The sequence below is a fragment of the Octopus bimaculoides genome, chromosome 17, assembly GCF_001194135.2.
Source record: "Octopus bimaculoides isolate UCB-OBI-ISO-001 chromosome 17, ASM119413v2, whole genome shotgun sequence".
Taxonomy (NCBI): Eukaryota; Metazoa; Mollusca; class Cephalopoda; order Octopoda; family Octopodidae; genus Octopus; species Octopus bimaculoides.
The window spans coordinates 35,642,304-35,648,210 of NC_068997.1; the positions used below are offsets into that span (position 1 = coordinate 35,642,304).

The window sequence follows — 5,907 nt, forward strand, 5'->3', positions numbered from 1 at the left end:
ATATATATAAAGGGGGAGAGTTGTTACAGTCAATGGTGAAAGATCATCAGAGAAAAAAAGATTTGGCAATAGTGAGGACAGGTTATCTCCCCTAGACCAGTTATTTGGAGAAAGGAATAAGGGGTCTATCCTTTGTAATGGATTGTAAGGACTCTTCCAAGCTTTGTCAGTGAATAGGGAACCCTATGTTTACAACAGGTAGCACTCGAAACTGATGCATGGTGTGAACATTTCTTGGTGAGTATTCAGCAACTCAGGTTTTAGGGAATCTTTAAGTACCCTAGTTTGCTCAGCTATGCAGAGCTTGCAGCATCTGCTCCCATTGATTTAGGGGCCTGGCCTTTCTAATATCTTCCACTTGATACTGTATGGGCTCCCTTGATCTTGAGGCACCACAAATTGTCTTTCTGGGACCCTGAATGAGGACCTGTGGTTGTACAAGCATCACTTGAAAACTGCACCAGCTGATCTGATGTATTTCCAGGTTTGGGTGTTGTCTGTGTTTACATTTCTGGTGCATCTCTGGTTAGTTCCGGGCCTAGAGATGTTGTTGCTACCAGTGTTGTTGGGGCTACCATTAGTGCTGTTATCATTATGGAATGTGGGTCCAGCAATGTGGCTGAGACTGCTGTCACTGTAGTTGTTATCTATTAACCCAAGGAATATATCTTGACAGTGAGTGAGAAGGGTGGGGGAAAACCAAGCCACATTTTAGTGGTGCTTCCTTTTGTGGGTGCTAGGGCCTGGCATGTAGCAAACGCAGTCCTTAAATCCACTGGACACTAGTGCCATGTTGTAGTAGGGGGTGTCATCATTGAAGATATCTTGACAAGAGGATAGATTTGAGATCCTCTTGCTAACACCCTTCACTAGGTTCTTGAACATGGTAGTGGAGTGGCAGGAGGTATATAAAAACATATGTAAGCCCTTTCTATTCACAAAGATATATGTATATGTTTTTATGTTAGAATGTAGCTTAGAATAGCATGAGTTCTTATGTTTTTATGTTAGTATGTAGATTAGAATAGTACGATTTATATGTTTATACGATATGTAGCTTAGAGTGTACTACTACTAATAATAAAAGTTTAAATATTAATGCAATGTTGGAACATCTTTACTAACCTGTTATGCCTGCCCAATTCTATGCGGTCCTTCTGGAAACTACCTTAATGACAAATGACAGAGACTTAGTTATTGTAGCTAGCAACTTTAATGGCCATGCTGGGCAGCATTCCCATGGATTCTATAGGGTACATGGTGATTAGGGCTCTGGCCTTAGGAATGGGAAGGGAATAAGTCTACTTGAGTTCTGTGATGCAAATGGTCTCATGATCTGCAACACTAACTTCAGAAAACCAACCAGCCACCTAATCACTTATCAGTCTGGTGGGAACATAAGCCAGGTCAATTACCTCCTCATCAGGCAATGAGATAGGCTGATGCTCACAAATGCAAAGTCTTTCCCAGGTGAACATAGGCTACTAGTTGGTAACTTCAGAATTAGGACTCAGAGAAATAAATTATACTGGAAAAGAAGATTATGGAAGCTTAAAGACCCAGCAAAACAACAAAAATTTAGAGACATTCTACTGGAAGCTTTTGATGAAAGAGAGGAGGAGGAGGAAGGGACATATAGCTTAGAGGACAATTGGAAGTTCCTGCAGGACAATTTACTGGAGGGTGCTGACTAAATCTGTGGCTACCGCAAAGTCCCAGCTAGGCCGAGGGTGACATGGTGGTAGAACAAGGAGGTGGACAGCACTATCAAAACAAAGAGACAGGCCTGGAAAGAGCATTATATCAGGGAGCCAGAAGGGAAGCTATGCAACAGGTTTACATAGCAAAAGGAATAGCAAAAGGTAAGAGGTTTGCCAATGTTCTACAGCATGAGGATCAGAGGTGTGAGACGTTCAGGTTTGCAAAGTGGTGTATCGGAGAAAATAGAAATGTGGTGGGTGAGAAATGTGTGTGAATGGATAATGGTATGCTTGCACTTAGTGACTCAAAGAAGAAAGAAGCATGGAAGTGCCACTATAAAAGATTACTAAATGTGTAAAATGCATCTGAGAAGGAAAGTCTTTCAAATATCAAACCAACTGAGAGACCAGCCATCAGAGTTGATAGCAGTATAACAGATAAGGCAATTAAGATTGTGAAGGCTGGGAAAGCTCCTGAACCATCAGGTGTCACTGCTGAGATGACTGAAATATCTGTTGGTGTGGGATACAGCCGAGTCACTCACATATTTAATCAGGTTATTCAGGAAGGCATCATCCATAAAGACTGGTGTAGTATTAAACTAGATGAGATGCAGTTTGGTTTTGTTCCTGGAAAAGTACCACAAATGCCATCTTCCTAGTGAGACAGTTGCAAGAAAAGTATTTGGCCAAAAGTAAACCATTGTTCTTAGCTTTTGTTGACTTGGAGAAAGCTTTCGACAGGGTTCCCCGCTCTCTTATCTGCTGGTCTTTAAGGAAGCTAGGAATAGAAGAGTGGCTTGTCAGATTCGTACAAGCCATGCACAGTGATGCTGTCAGTAAGGTGAGAGATCGCTTAAATACAGTGATGAATTTAGCATACAAGTTTGGATTCACAGGGGATCAGTTCTTAGTCCGCTCTCATTCATCATAGTTCTCCAGGCCATAACAGGAATTCAAAACTGGATGCTCGGAACTTCCATATGCTGACGACATCACTCGTATTGCAGAATCTGAAGCAAAATTGGAGAAGTTCCAGGTATGGAAACAAAACCTGGAATCAAAGGCCTTAAAGTTAACCAAACAAAGACTAAAGTTGCTGTTAGCAAGAAAGCTGATAAGACTCTCTTTCCGTCAGGTAAATGACCCTGCTCAATATGTAGGAAAGGAGTAGGAAGTAATTCCATTTGCTGCACCTAGTATAAGCTATGAACACATAAAAGATGCAGTACAATCACAGGTAGATTAACAGATAAGGTTGCTTTCATGTGTGGCAGATGTGCAGAAGCAATAAGCACGTGTGACTTAGACTTTCTCAAATGCCCAGGAGGCTCTCTTGAGGTAGCAGATAGTTTCTGCTACTAAGGCAACCAAATCAGTAACAGCGATAGATGCTCTGACAGTATTGTTTCTAGAATAAGGATAGGATGGAGGAAGTTCAGAGAGCTACTACCTTTGTTGGCAACAAAAGGACTCTGAGATTGAAAGGTAAATTGTATGATGTTTGTGTATGAATGGCTATACTCCATGCTAGCGAGACATGGGCTCTGAATGAGGAGAACATGTGTAAACTGGAGAGGAATGAGTGTAATATGCTCTGTTGGATTTGCAACAGCAGTGTCCATGATCGACAAAGCACAACTGTGTTGAGAGAAAAGATAGGCATAAGAGGAATTAAATGTGGTATACTGAAGAGGAGAATGCATTGGTTTGGACATGTGATGTGTATGAATGAAGACAGCTGTATAAAGAAGTGCTGATCACTGAAAGTGGATGGTACCAGTGGAAGAGAAGACCCAGGAAGACATGGGATGAAGTGCTGAGGACTGACCTCAGGATGTCAGGGCTCATGGAGGAAATAACAATGGACTGAGATATCTGGTGATATGAAGTTCTAGAGAAGACCCACCCACAAGAGCAAAACAATGCTAGAAGCGTTGTGCCCTACTCTTAACAATAAAATTTTCACACATCCCACCCTAAGAAACTACTGAACTACATCTCCTCTTCTAAACTGCATCTTTCTCTTCCTCACATTTCCTCTTCATACATTCTGATTGTCTCCCACTCCCCTTCACTGCCCTGCTCACTGTACCACTGCTTTCTCTCACCCCATCTTTATACTCAAGTTTTCACTAGTCACTACAATCCTCACTCTCTACTCGCACCTTCTTGGCAATACCTGGCCGCATACATTATGACTTCCATACCTTGAGGCCATACCCTGGCAACTGCCACCATTTATCTCTCTCTTCCTTACTCTACCATCACATCTATACTCTGATCCCTGTTACTTCTGAGTATATCCTGGCACTCTCTCTCTCTTGTTCTCTCTTATACGTTTGCTGTTTCTCTCTCTCTCTCTTTCCCTTGCCCTTCCCTCTGGCTGGGTAGCCATGTAACTCCTCTGCAGCAGCACACCTGTTTCTGCCTTCTTTCTTGATCACTCTCTCTCTCCTCTTGCTTTTCCCTCTGACTAGGTAACCAGGCATCTCCTTTACATCAGCACACCTGTTTCTGTCCTCTTTCTTGTACCTCTCTTCCTCTCACTCTCTCTCTCTCTCTGGCTGGGTAACCATATACCTCCTCTATAACAAGACACCTGTTTCTGCCTCTCTGTCACATTCTAACCTTTCCTCATCTGATACAAGATCCCCTCCTCCAATGCCCCTTCCCCTCTCAAAATTCCTTGTCTTGCAAGTTACTTAGTAATTCTGCTGGCGCCACATAAAAAAGCATCCAGTCCACACTGTAAAGTGGTTGGTACTTGGAAGGGCATCCAGCTGTAAAAACCATGCCAAAACTAACTTGGCCTGTGCTGATGCCACATAAAAAGCACTCAGTTCATTCTGTGAAATGGTTGGTGTTAGGGAGGACAACACCAAGAGACACAGTAGCTTGGGGCAGTCTATTACCTGGCCAGCCCTTGTCAACCATCCTACCCATGTATGCATGTAAGATAGACATTAAATGATGATGATGATGATGATGGTATGTGTGTGTGTGTGTGAGCGCGTATAGTTTACAGATCCAATAGAGGAAAAAAAAATCAACAAAAAAGTACTCCATCCAGTGAGAGATCAATATTAGTTCAAATACATAACTGAAAGAGCTATAAATATATTTTAAAAAACAAGGATGCTGGATGTAAGAAAATAAGAAAAAACATGGGAAAAATGTGAAGAAGGTTGGTGCAAAAACTGGAACGAGAAAAAAAGAAACGAAATCAAGAAAAGATCCTCATCCTCTTTGTTTGCAGAAAACTTATTAAATTCAACTGGTATAGAATAAAATAACAGAAAATATGTCAAAGTCTGCAAGACAAGCAACTCAATCCAAAGTGCCCTCCAATTCGATAAAAGAAACCTGTCCATGTCTCTACACCTGCTAATAATTTCAGATCTGGAATCAAGCAGCGTATTAGAATTGCTGGATCTAAGAAGAGTATGAGATCTTTCTGCTTTGCATAAGCCACATTTCCTAGATGCATGTTTTTCTCTTATTTTCTTACTGTCCAGCATCCTTCTTCTTCTTCTTCATCATTGTTTAACATCCGTTTACCATGCTGGCATGGGTTAGACGGTTTGACTGGGGACTGGTGAGCCAGATGGCTGCACTAGGGTCCAATCTGATTTGGCAGAGTTTCTACAGCTGGATGCCCTTCCAAACGCCAACCACTCTGAGAGTGTACTGGGTGCTTTTACGTGCCACCGGCACGAGGGCCAGTCAGGCAGTACTGGCAACGGCCATGCTCAAATGGTGTTTTTATGTGTCACCTGCACAGGAGCCAGTCCAGCGGCATTGGCAACACCCTAGCTAGAATGTTGTTTTTTACGTGACACCGGCACAAGTGCTAGTAAGGTGACACTGGTAACAATCACGCTCGAATGGTGCTTTTTACATGCCACCAGCATGGGAGCTGGTCAGTGGTCCTGGCAACGATCATGCTTGGATGGTGCTCTTAGCACTCCACTAGCATGGATACCAGTCATGCGGTGCTGTCATTGAATTTGATTTCGATTTCACTTGTTTCAACAGGTCTTCACAAGTAGAGATTAGTGTCCAATGAAAGAAAGGTACGCATAAGTGGGCTGTTTACACCACTGGTATAGGCCACGGGTTATGGTCTCACTTGGCTTGCCGGGTCTTCTCAAGCACAGCATATTTCCAAAGGTCTCTGTCACTAGTCATTGCGTCGGTGAGGCCT

General features: G+C 42.6%; 1 protein-coding gene across 7 annotated transcripts in view; it reads right to left on the minus strand.

Annotated features, from left to right (window-relative positions):
• LOC106879509 (methyltransferase-like protein 25B) overlaps positions 1-5,907 on the minus strand; it is a 140,030-nt gene that overhangs the window by 50,713 nt on the left and 83,410 nt on the right. The window lies entirely within an intron of this gene.